The following is a 20,261-nucleotide window of genomic DNA, read 5'->3' on the forward strand; positions in this document are numbered from 1 at the left end:
TATTTTAACTTCCAACCTTAAATCTATGATCTATTAGATCTATTTAGCAGAAAAGAAATGGAAGCTCAGAAGAAAGTGAAGTTCATAGTTAAGTAATGTGTCCCAGTTAACTTAGATAATAAGTGGTAGACCTAGGGGTTTCAGTCTCCAACTCTGGAACTCTTTTTACTACATGTAATACAAACAATCCCAGCCCCAATTCATTGTGTCCTTTCGGAGGGCAGCCAGTTTTTAACATTAGAAACTACCTTCCTAGCACAAACCCACTTAGAATAATGGCAGAAACATTGCGTTGAAATTTTGAACATCTTCTTATAAGCAGAATTTGGAACTCTTTCACATGCAAAGCCAGTTTTCTCCACCACCAGAAAAGGCCAGTTCATACCTCCACTGGCTCCCACAACCCACGCACAAACGAGACAAACCAGATCTCCAGCCCTGGTGTCCTTGTTGGTGTCTTCTCCTCTTGTCTCCTGCCCACAACAGATAGGAGAAGGCTTTAAGATTCCAGGAGATTTCCTTCCTATGGAAAGAAATATAAGAGAATGAGAACTATCTGCACATAAGAGTGGAAAAGACTGCATTTCCCCAAGTCATCCACAGTGTAGACATTCTTTTGGATCCTTGGTCTTCACCCTATGTCTTATCTAAGACTGCCATGACCCAGTATAACTGCTGCTTCTGAGTTGGATAGTAGTGTAAAGACCACTAGCAATGAATGTGTTTTTTCTCTGCTTAAATTGTAATGAGCAACCCTGGAGAGTCCATAATTCACAGTGGCTGCTCCTGGTTGCTGTCCAGCAGCTGGACTCAGCTGCTTTCCTTGTGCCACCTTAGGCAACGCTAATAACTTTGCTTCAGAGGAGTCCCAGTGGGTGAATCCAAGAGGCTGAGGTGAAAGACTCTAGTTTGGGATGGGTTATGTTTCTTTGGCATTTTTGATTCTCCCATGTCTTTTCCTGTGTTGTACAAGACTGAAGGGATAGCCCCTTCCATAATAGGTCTTTGTATTTATTCCTTTAATAATTAGAGCAGCCTGTTTTCTCACACTTGAGTGCAGTGGGAGAATTGAGCCATTCTTCCATTGCACAAGTTATTGCCTCAAGAGTGAAGAAGCACCAGCTTCATGCAGCTTCCAGAAATGCCTGATGTTCCCAAGGGCGTACCTTCAGCTCCTGGACAATCTGGATCATGTGGGTGTCTCTTTATATGCTTCTTGACTATTTCTCATGATTTTATATATGGGAGAACTCCCTTCACCAAGGCAGATCTCCATCCCCGGGGAGAGGACCGGGCTCTAGTCTCCTTCTTTTTCTTCTGGAGAGTGAGCCAAAATTGGCCTGGACTTTTAAGTGTATGGACCAATGTACTGGGTTTCATTCTCACTCTGGTCACTAACCAGTTGCTTGAACTTGAAAAGAAAGCAGTCTATTAAGGGCATCAAAGCTCTTGAATAGAATATCCCCAGAAAAGGAATATTATTATGTTATTTCATTATCATTAGCTGTAGGAAATGACCAAAGTTCCTTTTCCCTTTCATAGGAAAGTGAGCTATCTCCTTTCTTCTTAATCATCTCCAAACATTCATGTTGTGGTTTACATTAGGCGAGAAAAAGCAAAATGCTATGGAAGCCTCTGATGTTCATTATTCTAGGTTTCCCCCATCCTGATGCAAGATATATTGATTTAAATTTAATTGTACATCAGCTCAGAAGACAGGGGAGAGAGGCAGGATAACTTTACTAAACTCCCTTCTATTGTTGGCCTTTTTTGTCTGAAAGTCACTTTAATAAAATTTAAATAAAACTAAAGTCAGTTTCTTATTCTTGCTCTACTAATCAGAAACTCTCCTGATAAGTCATGGCCTGGATGTTACTTTCCCCGGTTCAAGGATAACCTCCTTCCACTCCACCTCACCACATGGATTGTTTAATGACCTTTACATAAAAGGGAAAGACATACCCTTTATTATTTTCTACCAGCTCGCTGCTGTGGGTTAACAGAGAAAAAAAGAGTGTCTCATTCACTCTACGGTACCAGGATGCTGGTATTTTTGTGGAGTTTAGCTTCTTGCTCCATTTTGTTTTCTACTTATCAGTTATGACCTCTTCCTTTCACCAGATAGTTCCAGTCAAGCGAGTTTACATTAGCATGTTAACACCTCTCTCCTCTCTTTTTTTGGAAGGAAGGAATGTCTTCCTGGAGATGTAGGAAGGAAACCTGCTCTAACGAGATAATATTTGTGAAGGGCTTAACACAGTGTCTGGCATGTAGTCGACATTTAATAAATGCTTATTTGCTTTTCTCCTCTTCCTTAATGTCATTGGTACCTGAAAATTAACTTTTATAATTAATCACACAACAAACAGCCTGTTGGGTTGTAGAAAAAAAATTCCTACTCTTTTTTTTAACATTTTTTTTCTTTTTTGTTATGAACTTAACAATCACCAGCAAACATTTCAATATCAAAGATCAAAAAAAGGCAATTATACATGAAAGTGAGAACTTCTGCTATATATATATATATTTTTTTTATTTTCTAAAATGTACATTAAATTTAACTAAGAAATAACATAATTTCCCCAGCTATGTCCCCTTCTCTTGTTTCTTTTTGTTTTCTTCCCTTTATTTTTATTGTACTATTTTCTTTTCCTCCCTCATCTTAATCTATCCTCACTATGGACATAACCAAGATAAACAAGACCCAAATCTGGTGCTACTTAGCTCATTCCATAGTAATGAGATAATAATGAGCATGAGGCAAATGAAAACAAAGCTTTTCTGATAAGAACTGGTGGGAAACTGAAAAGCAGCCTGATAAAAACAAGACTTAGGCCAATATCTTATACAACAATAAGCTCAAAATGAAGGAGGCAATTAGGTAGCTCAGTGGATTGAGAACCACTGAGAGTCCAGAGATGGGAGGTCCGGGGTTCAAATCTAGCCTCAGATACTTTCTAGTTGTATGACCTTGGCAAGTCACTTAACCCCCATTGCCTAGCCCTTACCACTCTTCTCCATTGGAACCAATACACAGTATTGATTCTAAGATGAAAAGTAAGGGTTTAAAAAAAAAAAACAAACTCAAAATGGATATGCAACCTGAATAGTAAATAAAATATTATACATAATTTGAAGACAATGAGATCAACTTCCTTTCACAACTATAGTTCAAGGAAAAGTTCTTAAACAAACAAAGGATAATGGCTATCACAAAAGTTCATAGGACCATAGTTCTTGAGCTTGATCATTGAGTTCAACATTCTCATTTTATAAATGGGAGAAGACCCAGGAGGGAAGACTAAAACACTTGCTGGGAGATTTGGGTTTTAATAATAATAATAAAATACCCCCTTTTTAAAACCCCTTACCTTTCATCTTAGAATCAATACTAAGTATTGGTTCCAAGGCAGAAGAGAAGTAAGGACTAGGCAATGGGGATGAAGTGACTTGGCCAGGGTCACAAAGCTAGAAAGTGTCTGAGGTCAGATTGGAACCCTACATAAATGTATTTTGACTGACAAAAAATGTTGTATATGACCCTTCCTTTTTCATAATACTGCCAGTACAGGTCCTCATCACCTCACATTTGAACAACTGCGATAGCCTGCTGATTGGTGTCTCTGCTTCGGGTCTTTTGCCATTCTAGTCCATTCAGTTGTCAGCTGTCAAAATGATCTTCCTAACATGTCTAACCACATTATCCTTTCAGCCAGCAAACTGTAGTGATTCTTTACCTTTATAACCTAGCCCACTGCTACCTTTCCAGTTTTATTACATTTTAGTCCTCATTATATAGTCTTTAATATAAAGATACTGACTTCCTGGTAGAATGGCTGGACTCAAAAAGTAGCTGTTGTTATTCAATATAGTTGATGCTGCTAATGGTTCAATATAGACTCAAATAGTAGCTGTTGATGGTTCAATATCATCAAGGCAAGAGATTGCTAGTGGAGTATTCCAGGGATCTGTGCTGTTGTACATTTTTATCATTGGCTTGGGTAAAGGCATAGAGAGTATGATCATCGAATTTGCAAATGGCACTAAGGTAGAAGGGATGAATAACACAAAGGATACCAGAGTCAGTATCCAGAAAGATTTTCACTGACTAGAATTGGGTTAAATTGGGTTAAAATGGAATTCAATTGGAATAAAAACAAAGGCTTACATTTGGGTGCAAAAATCAGTCTTTTCAGGATAAAGTGGACAAGGCTGGTTAGATAGCAGTTTGAAAAAGATGGAGGGAGATAAGTGGATTGCAAGTTCAATATGATACAGCATATTCAATATGATTCAGCATACCCCTCTCCCCTCATTGTGATCTTGGGGGCTACATTAGAAAAAGTTGTTTTTTAGTCATGTCCAACTCTTCATGACCCCATGGACCATACTGTCTATGAGGTATTGTTGTTGTTATTTCAGCAATGATACTGAATGGTTTGCCATTTTCTTCTCCAGGGTATTAAGGCAGAGGTTATGTGACTTGCCTAAGGTCACATAGCTAATATGTATCTGATTTTGGATTTGAACTCTGGTCTTCTTGATTCTAGGCCCAGTGCTCTGCCCACTGAACCATCTAGTTACCTCCTAAGTAAAGAAGTCAATTGACTTGCCCAGAGTCATACATCTAGTAAGCACTTGAGGACAGATTTGAACTGAGGTCTTTCTGATTCCAGGTCCAGCACTCCATCCACAGAGCCACATAGCTGCCTATGAGGCAGGAAATAGAGATTAAGGGACTTGCCCAAAGTGACATAGCTAGTAAGCATCTGAGGCTGGATTTGAGCTCAGATCTTCTTGACTCCAGGCCCAGCACTCTATTACCTGAGCTATTTAGCTACCTCATTAGGAAAAAATAGAGCTTCCCAAAAAAGTTGATGACAGTTCCACTATACTCTGCTCCCATCCAAATTCATCTAGAGTATTATAATGAGTCCTAAGGAATCTCAGATTAAGAAGAATATTGATGAACTGGAGAATGTATAAAGATAGACAACTAGGATGGAGTTGTGCCTTGAATACTCACCATATGAAGATTTTTTTTTGAAGAGTCTGAACTAAACAAGTCTGAATACTATGAATTCTGACAAGGCTTGGCTGCAAAGAAAAGATATAAAAAGTTGTCTTTGTAGAAATGGGGGACTATTGGCACAGAACATGGTAACACTGCCAGTCTTTTTCAATATGTTGGTTAGTTTTTTCCCCCACACCCCCATTTTTGATTCTTTATCTTAAGGAATGGCTCTCTGAAAGGGACAGAGAAGAAGTATTATTATTGATATAAAAACATTATGAAAATAAAATTTTTTTTTATAAACCCTTACCTTCCGTCTTGGAGTCAATACTGTGTATTGGCTCCAAGGCAGAAGAGTGGTAAGGGCTAGGCAATGGGGGTCAAGTGACTTCCCCAGGGTCACACAGCTAGGAAGTGGCTGAGGCCAGATTTGAACCTAGGACCTCCCGTCTCTAGGACTGGCTCTCCATCCACTCAGCTACCCAGCTGCCCCCGAAAATAAAAATTTTAAGTGAAAGGCATTTTATGAAATTCATAGTCTGAGGCTACTATAGCAACTCCCACTCAAACTTGCAAGTGTCATCTCCTTAGTGTTCTAGGGAAGGGTTCAGGGTGGAGAGAATTTTTAGTTGCATTACCCATAAGCCACAATCAATGTACTTCTCTCATTGATTATCAACTGACACCAATTAGACAGCAAAATTTAATTAACTTTTATTTAGGGGCATTGACTAAGATGGTAGAGTAAAGACATCTGGTACAAAATGTCCCATTCAAAAGTCTGTTACATTCTCTCTCACAAGTAGGGACAGCTGGCTGGCTCAGTGGATGGAGAGCCAGACCTAGAGACAGAAGGTCCTGGATTCAAATATGACCTGAGACATTTCTTAGCTGTGTGCCCTTGGGCAAATCACTTAACCCTCTATTGCCTAACCATTATCATTTTTCTGTCTTAGAACTTGGTATCAATTCAAAACAAAAGGTAAGAGTTAAAAAAAAAAACAAAAAAAAACATCACCACACAAAACAAGTACATAGAGAGTCCAGGGGAATGTGAATTCAAATTTAGAGAGCTTATCTGGCAAAATGGTAACTCATAGTTCTTGACAATTCCTTTGGTAGGCTCCATGAAGTTCCCTTGAGATATGGTATTGCTTAATGTTGGATTCTTTGTAGACTCCTGAAGTTACTCTGCCCCAGCATGTTTAATTTATCCCTGGTTTCTCATGTGGACACATCCTGCTGAATTCCAACAAAAAGTCTAAATCCTCTTTCTGTTAGAAATTCACAGTCATCTTCCAGTCAAGGACTGGGGTAGGGAGGATATAGAGGTTCTTCTTCCCCTCACCCTCTAAGTGCTTCCCTCTTAGAAACCTGGCTTGAACCCTTTCTCCTTTAGGTTCCCAGACACTCTCAGGCTGGGTATTAATTGTGAGACATGGGAGGCACTGGCAACTGGACATCCAACATGGTGGCCCCACATCAAGGAAGGCACTGAGCTCTATGAGCAAAGCAGAATGGCAGTAGCTCAAAAGAAATGTGAGATGTGTATATTTAGAGACATCTTTATTCTAACTATTCATATAGGCTCTTTGTACCTGATCTGTGGTAGGGTCTTCCAAGCCCTCACTGTACATTGACCCTGACAGGGATATCATTTTGGTCCCCTTTGTGTACGAAGGACAACAACCAGCCGACCTTCAGCTAAAGAATGACCCTGTGAATTTCAAAAGGCTAAGAGGGTTGAGACTTTTCATTTGCATCCAGCAGTATGTACGTGTATATATACACATAAATATATCTGTATGCTTCTGTTTATTCAGATAATATATCTGTATGGGGTGTCTAGGGAGAACTAGACCTATGATTTGAGGGCTTGCCAAACCCTTTTCAGGGCTCCTCATCCACCTCTGGTGTCCACCATTCACACACCTCTCACCTGTGGCTCCAAAAAGTTGTAATGTGCTCAATAGTCACATCTTGGTAAAACCATCTCAGCAGATGGATTTATGCAGATTGTAGAGTAACTGACAGGACTCAGACATGCCAGTGAATTAGAGGGATGTACAGCCCAGGCACGTGAGGCAGATGGTGTGGGAAGCTTAGAGCTTGACCAGCCATCAAAGACATCCAGGTCATTCACTGCATCTCAAGCCATCACCCATCATCTTGATTTTCATCTTGCCAATGGACTTTGATGACTCTGGAAGAGATGGGGCTGGCAACTTTGCACAATTCTGCCTCACTTAAATCCAGCTCATGCGAAAGTCAAGACAGTTCCCCATGATGCCATTGGTCCTCTTTGGGAATGAATATATATGTATATGTATTTATACAATGCATGCACACCACATGTAAATGCATACATAATACATGCACACATATATGTACACATACTATACACATATATTATATTTATGTATATGTGCTGTTCATCTTTTATTTTCCCAAAAGCCCCAAAGCCCATTGTACATAACTATGTTTGTATATGTGCATGCATATGTAGGACATTGTGTTTATTTCTCAGAGTGGTGCAAAGTCTAGATGAAATATAGTTTGGTCTCTGTAGCAGCTAATAGTTTAGTGTGCAATCAGTTCTGAAATGTTAGCTTTTGGTTCTATGGCAGAAGAATGGTAAGATCTAGGTAATGGGGTTAAGTGACTAAGAAGTGTCCGAGTTCAAATTTGAACCCAGCACCTCTCATCTCTGGGCCTGGCTCTCAATCCACTGAGATTATCTAGCTGCCCCCTTATTTAGAGTATTCTGGATTTCTTTCTTCTTCTTTTTTTAAAAATATATTTTATTTGATCATTTCCAAGCATTATTTGTTAAAGACATAGATCATTTTCTTTTCCTCCCCCCCCCACCCCCCATAGCCGACGCGTAAGTCCACTGGGCATTAGATGTTTTCTTGATTTGAACCCATTGCTTTGTTGATAGGATTTCTTTCTTCTAAACGTTCCTTCTCTTGTAGAGATCTGAGACAATTCCTTTCCCCCTTTTAGTTGGCTGGCTTGTCCCCTACATGGGAATTGGTGGGTTATTTTCACCTTTCTCCCCATTTATGTTGTTTCCAAAGGGGAAGATTCCCTTCTGGGCCCTATTTCACAGAAGTTGATCCAAGTCAGAATGGCCTGGGAGCAGAAAAGATCAAACTCTTAAACCTAATTTAAGCCTGGTACCTAGAGATATAGAATATTTTCACTTCAGTCTATAATAGCCCTTAAGTAATTGAGTTACTGGAGGCCCTTAAGAAACAGGGAGAAGGCTGAGGACTCCCTTTGGATTTTATTATGTATCAGAGATGTTGACAGGAGCCTTAGGAACTATTTAGTAGCCTTGGAATGATCCCAGACTCCTGCTTGCCCTTAATCTAACGTTCATAACCAAATAGTTATCAAATCTTGCTGTTTCTCTCTTCACAGCATCTCTCCCACCCAACCCCTTCTCCCTACTCACACAGCTATCACCTTGATTCCCATCCTCCTCACTTCTCAGTGGGCTTCCTGCCTCCAGTCTCTTACCGCTCTATCCATCCTACACATTGCTGACAAAGTCATTTTCTTTAAGTGCAGACCTGACTGTGGGACTCCCCTATTCAAACAACTCCAGTGGCTGTCTGTTGCCCTGAGGATAAAATATAAAACTCTCCTGTTTAGCTTTGAGAACTCGAATCAATCTATCTTTCTAGCCTCATTGAACACCATTTCCTTTACCACATTCTTCCATCTAGTCAAATTAGCCTTCTTTCTTCTTACAACACTTTCCTGATCTTCCCAGCTGCTAGTGTTGTCATTCTTTCAAATAACCTTGTGCATGTTTGCATTTATTAACTTTATTTCTCCTTATTAGAAGTAAGCTCGTTGAGAGTAGATTGTTTCATTCTTTAAGTTTGTATCTCTAGTGTCTGATGCTGACTGATACATAGGAGTTTAGTAAATACAAGTATCCCTTCCACATTGAGCGGGTGGCGGGGGTGGGTGCATGGTGCTCCTAAGATCTAGAAAATCTGTGTAAAATTTTTTTGGCCTCTCCTTTGTACCAGAGAGGAAGTCAGGCTCACTCTTCTTCCCTCCCTCCCTCCCTCCCTCTCTCCCTCCCTCTTTTCCTTCTTTCCTTTTTCCCTCCTTTCCTTCCTTCCTTCCTTCCTTCCTTCCTTCCTTCCTTCCTTCCTTCCTTCCTTCCTTCCTTCCTTCCTTCCTTCCTTCCTTCCATTTCCGAGTTTCTAAACTTTTTCTATGTCAATTGCTAACCTTTACATGTTGTCTGCTCCTTCTGCAAAACTAGACAAAATTCCATTTAATTTCTTATATCGACCTCAGAAGTCAAGATATGGAAAGTCATGATGTGGAAGGTATGCCTGTAGTCATTTGGTTAATTTAATACAATCATTAAGTTAAAAAAAGAACCATGGGCCTATAGAGACTAAATGATATGTCCACAGTCACATAGTTACTTGCAGTGCTAGGACTAGAAATCAGGGTTTCTGACTCTATGTTCAGTGTTGGGTAGCTTTGTGGCACAATGCCAGGCAGCAAGATTCATCATCCTGAGTTCAAATATGTACTCAGACACTTACTAGCTGTGTGTTCTATGGCAATTCATTTAACCGTGTTTGCCTCAGTTTCTTCATCTGTCAAATGACTTGGAGAAGAAAATGTCAAACCACTCTAGTATTTTTGCCAAGAAAACCTAAATGGAGTCACAAAGAGACAGATATGACTGAACAAGTTCAGTGAATTAAAAATAATAACAACAACTATTTTATTAAGACCCTGGATAAGTTACTTAACCCCAATTGCTTAGCCCTTATTGTGCTTCTGTCTTATAATTCAATCTAAGGCTTGGTTTTTTTAAACCCAACTATTTTATTGAGTAGTAAAAACTTGAGTTATTTAACAAGCACCATTTAGAAACTGTTGCAATATATGGTTTTTGTTGATTTTGTAATTGGTGTATAAAATAGGCCATATTTGTAATGGTGCTTTATAGTTTACAAAATATTTCAGTTTATACAAGCCTTTAGCTCCTAACACTCATATAAGAATGTTTTACACATACTTTGTTTATCAATAAAAGTAATTGTCATTTTGCTTTTGTGCTTGTGCTATGCACAATCTCTAGGAACCCTAAAGAGAAACTCTTCTCCAGGTATCTTGAGAAATAAAATAAAATAATAAGAGAAAATAGAGAAATAATAAGAGAAACAAAAGAAAGCTCAGCGAGAAAAGCCCAGTCAGGTGGAGCCAGCACATGGTTGGATGGCAGAGTGAGGGGCTTGAGGCAGTGTAGTTTCCCTCTTTCCCCCAGCCTCCAGCTGGTTGCCCACAGTAGAGCCCAGCCCCCTTCCTGAAGCTGCCAGCTTGGCTCTTTGCCAGGGGAGAGGGAGAGAGAAGAATAAAAAGCCTCAGGTGCAGGGAGTTGGTTCTGTTCAGAACATTGCAGAGAGGGATGGACAAAGGGGGAGAGACCCAAGGGAAGGGCTCCCATGTCTTACTCTGTGTATGTGTACATGCAGTTTTGTGTGCCTTCCAGATACTCTCTAGCTGTGTGATGATGGGCACATCTTAGCCTCAGTTTCCTTATCTTTAAAATGGGGGAAAGAGTTAGTCCCCCACCTCACTAGGTTGTCTTGAAGCTTGAATACCATCATCAATATAAATTACTTTACAAATTTTAAAAACAGTGTAAAAGTCTCAGGTATTATTAAGAAATTGTGGGGAGCAGCGAGGTAGCACAACAGTGGATGGAGAGTCTGGGTTTTAAATCTGGCCTCCGACACTTCATAGCTGTATGACCCTGGGCAAGTCACTTAACCCAGTTTGCCTAGCCCTTATTGCTCTTCTGCTTTTAGAATCAATACTTAATATCTATTCTAAGACAGAAGGTAAGGGTTAAAAGAAAAGTTGGGAAAGAGAGAGTAGGCATGGGGGAGGTCAATCATTTTAAACTAAAAGGGCAAGCTAGAGTGTCTGACTTGGTCCTCATTGACTTAGAAAGAAAAGAAAGATCACGGTTCAAATCAGAGAAGAAGAAGCCCTTTCCATCACGTCAAGTGTTGAGTGCAATGATTTTTAATTTTTTAAAACCCTTACCTTCCGTCTTGGAGTCAATACTGTGTATTGGCTCCAAGGCAGAAGAGTGGTAAGGGCTAGGCAATGGGGGTCAAGTGACTTGCCCAGGGTCACACAGCTGGGAAGTCTCTCAGGCCAGATTTGAACCTAGGACCTCCCGTCTCTAGGACTGGCTCTCAATCCACTGAGCTACCCAGCTGCCCCCTCTTTCTTTATTTTTTAAATGGCATTGTGATTTGAGATGAAACTTTAATAGCCATTGGACAGGAAGAACTCAATGGATCTTTTAAAACTGATTTAACTGTGTTATTCCTATTTGTTTTCTTTAGGTGCAGCAAAGGAAGTACTTAGGAACTAAATCTATGCTTTTTTTGGCATAGGGAACTATAAGGTAAGGAAACTTGCACCTAAATGGAAGAGTGGATAAAGCACTCAGTGGCTCTGGAGTCAGGAAGATATGGGTTAAAACTCAAACCCAGACACTTGTTAACTAAATGACCCAGGGCAAGTCACTTGGCCTTAGTTTGCCTCAATCTCCTCATCTATAAAATAGGTATAATAATAGCACATATCTCTCAGTTTTGTGAGGGACCAATTAAATAGTGCTTAGCACAGTGCCTAGCACATAGTAGTTTTTTTTAAACCCTTACTTTCCATCTTAGAATTAATACTATAGGTTGGTTCCAAGGCAGAAGAGGGGTAAGGGCTAGGTAATGGGGGTTAAATAATTTGCCCAGTCACAGAGCTAACAGATATCTCAGACCTTATTTGAATCCAGGACCTCCTAGGTCTGTTTCTCAATCCACTGATCCACCTAGCTGACCATCAGTTTATTAAATGTTTGTCTCTTGTTCCCTACCAAAACAGGCTGGCATTTTCTCTGTAATTTATAGTCATAAAGAGTTGCCCAGAACACTAAGAGGGACTTGCCACGGGTCACCCAGCCAGTATGTATCAAAGGTAAGACTTGAAATCAGATCTTGGTTTTGAGGCCACTTTCTATATTCTATACCACATTATCCCTGGAACAAGATGGTACTTGGGTAAAAGATAGCTACAGTGATGGATGTAAAGCTTTCTGTATCTCTAGGCTCCAGGCTTACTGTAGGTTTTAGATCCTCTCTCCTGGACCGCTCAGATTTGGATCTTCTTCTGACACCAGAACTAAGAAGAAATCTTTCACCTTAGTTATAACTGAGGTAAGCCTATGGGGTGGGGAAAAAAGGTGAAAAGAAGATATCTTTATACCTAAGAGATACGTTTACCAAGTAAAAGAGGGAGAAGGGTTACCCCAGAAAGCCACAAAAGGGATGTGTGTGTGTGTGTGTGTGTGTGTGTGTGTGTGTGTGTGTGTGTGTGTGTGTGTAACTGGGGTAGGCACCTACACTAAGGAAATCTTGGGAAGTTGCTAAGAAAAGATCATTAGCCAACAGGCTGCTTTCCACCCATCATCCTACCAGCCAAGTCACTCTTATAATTAGGTACATTTGGATAGAAACCAGCCAGTTGATTCCATTTGTCTATCCCTCTGCTCTTGGATTCTACTCCCCATCTCCCTCATTGCCCATTCTTTTGTAGCTAGTTTCTTTTGTGTGTGGGAGGCTTAGTTAAAATGTTTTGACATAGTAGGAAATAATAAATTGGAAGGATTGGTGGAGACTAGAGTACCCCGTCTGGAGTTAGCAATAGGTGGAGAGTGGAAGGACTGGGATTCAGATCTAGGCTCAGCCTTGGGCCACTGTTGTGACTTTGGACTTGTCTCCTCTCTCAGAGTCTCCAACTTCTTCACCTTTAAAGTGTGTGTGTGTGTGTGTGGGGGGTAGACTAGATGACCTCCAAAATCTCTTCCAGGTAAAAATCTGTAAATCTCTTTTTCTTTGCAATCAGCCTTGGCATCCATTCATGGGAATCTCTTCTCTAATCCTACCCGCTCACCAAGAGAGACAGTCCATTAATTAAATGCTTTTCCATTTTTCATATCTTTGTCTCCAAAAGCAGCCAGATTAAACTATCTCTTCAGATAAAGGACCTGTTGCCTAGTGAGACAGTGGAATAAAAGCTCCAGTCTCATTTTTCTTTTGTTGGATTTTGCCCTTTTATTTATGGTTTGAGCTAGGATATAGGCTCCTTTCTCTTTAAAACAAGGATCCCATCTCATTCCATGTGAATTTTACAGTGGTTCAAAGTCTCTGAATTACCCAGTAGGCTCCTGGCTCAGGGACATGAAGGAAACAATGCTCCCCATAGTGTGCCATGACATTGCAGGATGTCAGCCAGAGCCACACCAGCCCTTGATTTTGCTATCTTTAGGCTTTCTTGGATCCTTTTCAAGGTAGAATTCACTTTATTGTTATCACTTGACTTGGGTTGGATTTTGCCTTTGATCTCTCAGCAACTCTCGCCTAGCTCAGATCACAGACTTTCCTTAATCATTCAAAGACCTTAGTGTGTGTGTTCTGACATCCGACTTGCCCCTTTCCTCTTTCTCTGAGGGCTCTGAGATAGTTTCACTGGATAAATGACCCTTGACAAGTCACTTAACCCCCATTGCTTAGTCCTTGATATTCTTCTGTCTTAGACTTAATACTAAGACCAAAGATAAGTGTTTTAAAAAAAAGGAGAAATTATTTATAATCCATATGTGTCAGAGGTAGGAACTGAATTCAAATTGGTTAGTTTTTAAAAAATCTAAGACGATCCCTGTATCCATATTAGAGAATGTAGTGGACAGAGTGCTAGACCTGGAATTAGGAAGATCTGAGTTCAAGTCTTGCTTCAGAGACTTACTAGTTATATGACCCCACTGGGAAAGTCACTTAAACTGTTTGCCTCAGTTTTTTCTTTTGAATTAATTTATTTAGTCAATTTAGAATATTATTCCTTGGTTACAAGAATCACATTATTTGTCTCCCTCCCCTCCTCCACCCTTCCCACAGCCACCAAGCAATTTCATTGGGTATTATATGTGTCCTTGATCAGAAACTATTTCCATGTTGTCCTTTACTCTAGGATATTCATTTAGAGTCTACATCCCCAACCACATCCCTTGTCAACCCATGTATTCAAGCAGTTGTTTTTCTTCCTTCCTATGATTTCTAGTGTTTTAATAGGAATAGGTGTTGTATTTTGTCACAGGCTTTTTCTGCATCTATTGAAACAATCATGTAATTTTTGTCAGTTTTCTTGTTAATATGGTCAATTATGTGGATGGTTTTTCTAATATTGAACCATCCTTGCATTCCTGGTATGAATCCTACCTGGTCATAGTGGATAACCCTTGTGATAACTTGCTGGAATCTTTTTGCTAGTATCTTTTTTAAGATTTTTGCATCTATATTCATTAAGGAGATTGGTCTATAGTTTTCTTTCTCTGTTTTTGGCCTGCCTGGCTTTGGAATTAGTACCATGTTTGTGTTGTAAAATGAATTTAGTAAAACTTCTTCTTGGCTTCTTCTGTCAAATAGTTTGTATAACATTGGGGTTAGTTGTTCTTTGAATGTTTGATAGAATTCATTTGTGAATCCCTCTGGACCTGGGGATTTTTTCTTAGGGAGTACTTTGATGGCTTGTTCAATTTCTTTTTCTGATATGGGGTTGTTTAGGTAGTCTATTTCTTCTTCTGTTAGTCTAAGCAATTTATGTTTTTGTAAGTATTCATCCATATCACCTAGATTTCCATATTTATTGCCATATAATTGGTCATAATAGTTTTTTTTTAAACTTTAAACATTATTTTATTTGGTCATTTCCAAACATTATTCATTGGAAACAAAGATAATTTTCTTTTCCTCCCCCCCCCCCCCCCCACCTCTCCCATAGCCGATGCACAATTCCACTGGGTATCACATGTGTTCTTGGTTCGAACCCATTTCCATGTTGTTGGTATTTGCATTGGAGTGTTCATTTAGAGTCTCTCTTCAGTCGTATCCCCTTCCCCCCTGTAGTCAAGCAGTTGCTTTTCATCTGTGTTTTTACTCCCATAGTTTATCCTCTGCTTGTGGATAGTGTTTTTTAGATCCCTGCAGATTGTTCAGGGACATTGCATTGCCACTAATGGAGAAGTCCATTACGTTCGATTGTACCAGTGTATCAGTCTCTGTGTATAATGTTTTCCTGGTTCTGCTCCTCTCACTCTGCATCACTTCCTGGAGGTTGTTCCAGTCTCCATGGAATTCCTCCACTTTATTATTCCTTTTAGCACAATAGTATTCCATCACCAACATATACAACAATTTGTTCAGCCATTCCCCAATTGAAGGGCATCCCCTCATTTTCTAATTTTTGGCCACCACAAAGAGTGCAGCTGTGAATATTCTTGTACAAGTCTTTTTACTTATTGTCTCTTTGGGGTACAAACCCAGCAGTGCTATGGCTGGATCAAAGGGCAGACAGTCTTTTATCACCCTTTGGGCATAGTTCCAAATTGCCCTCCAGAATGGTTGGATCAATTCACAACTCCACCAGCAATGAATTAATGTCCCTACTTTGCCACATCCCCTCCAGCATTCATTACTTTCCTTTGCTGTCATGTTAGCCAATCTGCTAGGTGTGAGGTGATACCTCAGGGTTGTTTTAATTTGCATCTCTCTGATTATAAGAGATGTAGAACCCTTTTTCATGTGCTTATTAATAGTTCTGACTTCTTTGGCTGAGAACTGCGTGTTCATGTCCCTTGCCCACTTATCAATTGGAGAATGGCTTGATTTTTTGTATAATTGATTTAGCTCTTTGTAAATTTGAGTAATTAAACCTTTGTCAGAGGTTTTTATGAAGATTGTTTCCCAATTTGTTGCTTCCCTTCTGATTTTAGTTACATTGGTTTTGTTTGTACAGAAACTTTTTAATTTGATGTATTCTAGATTATTTATTTTGCATTTTGTGACTCTTTCTAAGTCTTGCTTGGTTTTAAAGCCTCTCCCTTCCCAAAGGTCTGACATGTATACTATTCTGTGTTTGCCTAATTTTCTTATAGTTTCCTTCTTTATGTTCAAGTCATTCACCCATTTTGAATTTATCTTGGTGTAGGGTGTGAGGTATTGATCTAAACCTAATCTTTCCCACACTGTCCTCCAATTTTCCCAGCAGTTTTTATCAAATAGTGGATTTTTGTCCCAAAAGCTGGGATCTTTGGGTTTGTCATATACTGTCTTGCTGAGATCACTTACCCCGAGTCTATTCCACTGATCCTCCTTTCTGTCTCTTAGCCAGTACCAAATTGTTTTGATGACCACTGTTTTATAATATAGTCTGAGATATGGGACTACAAGGCCTCCTTCCTTTAATTTTTTTTTTCATTATTTCCCTGGATATCCTTGATCCTTTGTTATTCCAAATGAACTTTGTTATGGTTTTTTTCTACATCAGTAAAAAAATATTTTGGAAGTTCCATGGGTATGGCACTAAATAGATAGATGAGTTTGGGTAGGATGGTCATTTTTATTATATTGGCTCATCCTACCCATGAGCAGTTAATGTTTTTCCAATTGTTCAAGTCTAGTTTTAGTTGTGTGGAGAGTGTTTTTAGTTGTGTTCATAAAGTTCCTGTGTTTGTCTCAGAAGATAGATTCCTAAGTATTTTATTTTGTCTAAGGTGATTTTGAATGGGATTTCTCTTTCTAGTTCTTGCTGCTGAGCTATGTTGGAATTTTATAGAAATGCTGATGACTTACGTGGGTTTATTTTGTATCCTGCAACTTTGCTAAAGTTGTTGATTATTTCGATTAGCTTTTTGGTTGAATCTCTAGGATTCTTTAAATAGACCATCATGTCATCTGCAAAGAGCGATAACTTGGTCTCCTCATTGCCAATTTTAATGCCTTCAATTTCTTTTTCTTCTCTAATTGCTACTGCTAGTGTTTCTAGTACAATGTGAAATAATAGAGGTGATAATGGGCATCCTTGTTTCACTCCTGATCTTAATGGGAATGCATCTAGTTTATCCCCATTGCAGATGATATTAGCTGATGGTTTTAGATATATACTGTTTCTTATTTTTAGGAATAACCCTTCTATTTCTATGCTTTCTAGTGTTTTTAATAGGAATGGGTGTTATATTTTATCAAAGGCTTTTTCTGTGTCTATTGAAATAATCATGTCATTTTTGTTGGTTTGCTTGTTGATGTGGTCACTTATGTGGATGGTTTTCCTAATGTTGAACCAGCCCTGCATTCCTGGTATAAATCCTACGTGATCATGGTGAATGATGCTTCTGATCACTTGCTGGAGTCTTTTTGCTAGTATCCTATTTAAGATTTTTGCATCTATATTCATTAGGGAGATTGGTCTGTAATTTTCTTTCTCTGTTTTTGGCCTGCCTGGCTTTGGAATTAGTACCATGTTTGTGTCAAAAAAGGAGTTTGGTAGAACTCCCTCTTTGCTTACTATGTCAAATAGTTTGTATAGTATTGGGGTTAGTTGTTCTTTGAATGTTTGATAGAATTCACTGGTGAATCCATCAGGCCCTGGGGATTTTTTCTTAGGAAGTTCTTTGATGGCCTGTTGGATTTCTTTTTCTGATATGGGGTTATTTAAGAAATCTATTTCTTCTTCTGTTAGTCTAGGCAATTTATATTTTTGTAAATATTCATCCATATCACCTAGGTTGGTATATTTATTGCCATATAGTTGGGCAAAGTAGTTTTTAATGATTGCCTTAATTTCCTCTTTGTTGGAGGTGAGGTCCCCCTTTTCATCCTTGATGCTGTTAATTTGCCTTTCTTCTTTCCTTTTTTAATTAGATTGACCAGTACTTTGTCTATTTTGTCTGTTTTTTCAAAGTACCAGCTTCTAGTCTTGTTTATTAGCTCAATAGTTCTATCACTTTTGATTTTATTAATTTCTCCCTTAATTTTTAGGATCTCTAGTTTGGTTTTCTTCTGGGGTTTTTTAATTTGTTCGTTCTCAAGTTTTTTGATTTGCATTTCCAATTCATTGATCTCTGCCCTCCCTAATTTGTTAATATATGCACTCATGGATATGAATTTTCCTCTAAGTACTACTTTGGCTGCATCCCATAAGGTAAGGTTTGAAAGGATGTCTCACCATTGTCATTTTCCTCAATGAAATTATTAATTGTTTCTATGATTTCTTCTCTAATTAACTGATTTTGGAGTATCATATTATTTAATTTCCAATTAATTTTTGATTTGGCTCTCCATGTACCCTTTCTGATCAATATTTTTATTGCTTTGTGATCTGAAAAGGTTGCATTTATTATTTCTGCTTTTCTGCATTTGAGTGCCGTGTTTCTGTGACTTAGTGTATGATCTATTTTTGTGAATGTGCCATGTGGTGCTGAGAAGAAGGTGTATTCCTTTTTGTCCCTATTTATTTTTCTCCATATGTCTATTAACTCTAATTTTTCTAAGGTTTCATTCACCTCTTTTACCTCTTTCTTATTTATTTTTTGATTTGATTTATCTAAATTTGATAATGGTTGGTTCAAGTCTCCCACTAATATGGTTTTACTGTCTATTTCCTCCTTCAATTCTCCTAGTTTCTCCATTAAAAATTTGGTTGCTATACCATTTGGGGCATACATGTTGATTAGTGATACTTCCTCATTGTCTATACTCCCTTTTAACAGAATATATTTACCTTCCCTATCCCTTTTGATCAGGTCTATTTTTGCTTTGGCTTTTTTTTTTTTTGGTGAATATCAACCCGCCTCATATCTGTTTCTTGAAGACAACAAATGGTAGGTTTTGGGTTCTAATCCAATCTGCTATTTGTCTATGTTTTATGGGTGAGTTCATCCCATTCACGTTCAAAGTTATGATTTTCAACTTGTGGATTCCCTGTCATTTTGATATCTTCCCCTAGTTCTGACCTTTCTTCTTTAGCTATATCCTTTTGAACCAGTTATTTACTTTAGGTCAGTCCCCCTAGTCCCCTCCCTTGATATGCTTCCCTTTCTAGCCCCTCCCTTTTTATGCTCCCTTCCCCTCCCCTTCTCCTTCCCACCCTTTTTATACTCCCTCCCTCCTCCCCCTCCTTGATTTTCCTTTCTTTCTTACCCTGTTGGATAAGATAGAATTCAGGATCCCTCTGGATCTAAATGTTGTTCCCTCTCAGATTTGATTTCACTGAGAGTAAGGTTTAAGTAATTCTACTTCACGCTCTCTTCCTCTCTTTCTCATATGAGAGTTCTTCCCCTCCCCTTCCCATGTGTATCTTTGTATGGGAAAGATTATTCTATTTAGCCCCCCCCATTTCTTGAAATAAATGTTAGTATTATTGATGATTCTCCCCCTTCCTTTTTCTTTCTTTTCCCCTCCTTTCACCAAATCTTCTTGATGCCCCAATCTTTCCCTATGCATGATTTTTCTAACTACTCTTATGATGCATACAATTTTTGAGAGTTACACAATACATTTTCCCCACATATTAATATATATATATATATATATATATATATATATATATAATTTGATGTAAATGTAGTCCTTATAGAAGAGAGTTTGACTTAAAGAAAAAGATAAGATTTATCTCCTTTTCCCTTTCTTTCATATTTACCTTTTCATGTTTCTCTTGCTTTCTGCGATTGGATATCAAATTTCCCCCTAAATTCTGGTCTTTTCTTAGCAAATGCTTGGAAATCTTCTATTTCGTTGAATGCCCATACTTTCCCCTGGAAGTATATAGTCAGTTTTGCTGGGTAGTTGATTCTTGGTTGGAGACCCAGCTCTCTTGCCTTTCTAAATATCGTGTTCCATGCTTTGTGGTCTCAGTGTGTTAGCCGCTAAGTCCTGTGTGATCCTTATGGGAGCTCCCCTATATCTGAAGCTCCTCTTCTTGGCTTCTTGTGGGATTTTCTCCTTTTCTTGGAAGCTCTTGAATTTGGCGATTACATTCCTGGGGGTTGTCTTTTGGGGATTTAGTATAGAGGGTGTTCTATGAACCCTTTCTATTTCTATTTTGCCCCCTTGCTCCAGAACATGTGGGCAATTTTCTTCTATAATCTCTTGTAGAATATCATTGAGGTTTTTGTTTATCTCTGGTTTTTCGGGGAGACCAATAATTCTGAGGTTGTCTCTTCTTCCTCTGTTTTCCAAGTCTGTGACCTTTTCAGTGAGATATTTTATGTTTTCTTCTAATTCATTAATTTTTTGGCTTTGCTTTATCGATTCTTGCTGTTTTGTAATCTCGCTGTCTTCCAGTTGCTTAATTCTGG

At 38.8% G+C, this 20,261-nt stretch overlaps 1 pseudogene; it reads right to left on the reverse strand.

Annotated features, from left to right (window-relative positions):
• Nucleotides 1–336: 336 nt before the first annotated feature.
• LOC100617307 (ADP-ribosylation factor 4-like) overlaps nucleotides 337–20,261 on the reverse strand; it is a 107,636-nt pseudogene continuing 87,711 nt past the window's right edge.

This window comes from Monodelphis domestica, chromosome 2 (genome assembly GCF_027887165.1).
Source record: "Monodelphis domestica isolate mMonDom1 chromosome 2, mMonDom1.pri, whole genome shotgun sequence".
NCBI classification, from domain to species: Eukaryota; Metazoa; Chordata; class Mammalia; order Didelphimorphia; family Didelphidae; genus Monodelphis; species Monodelphis domestica.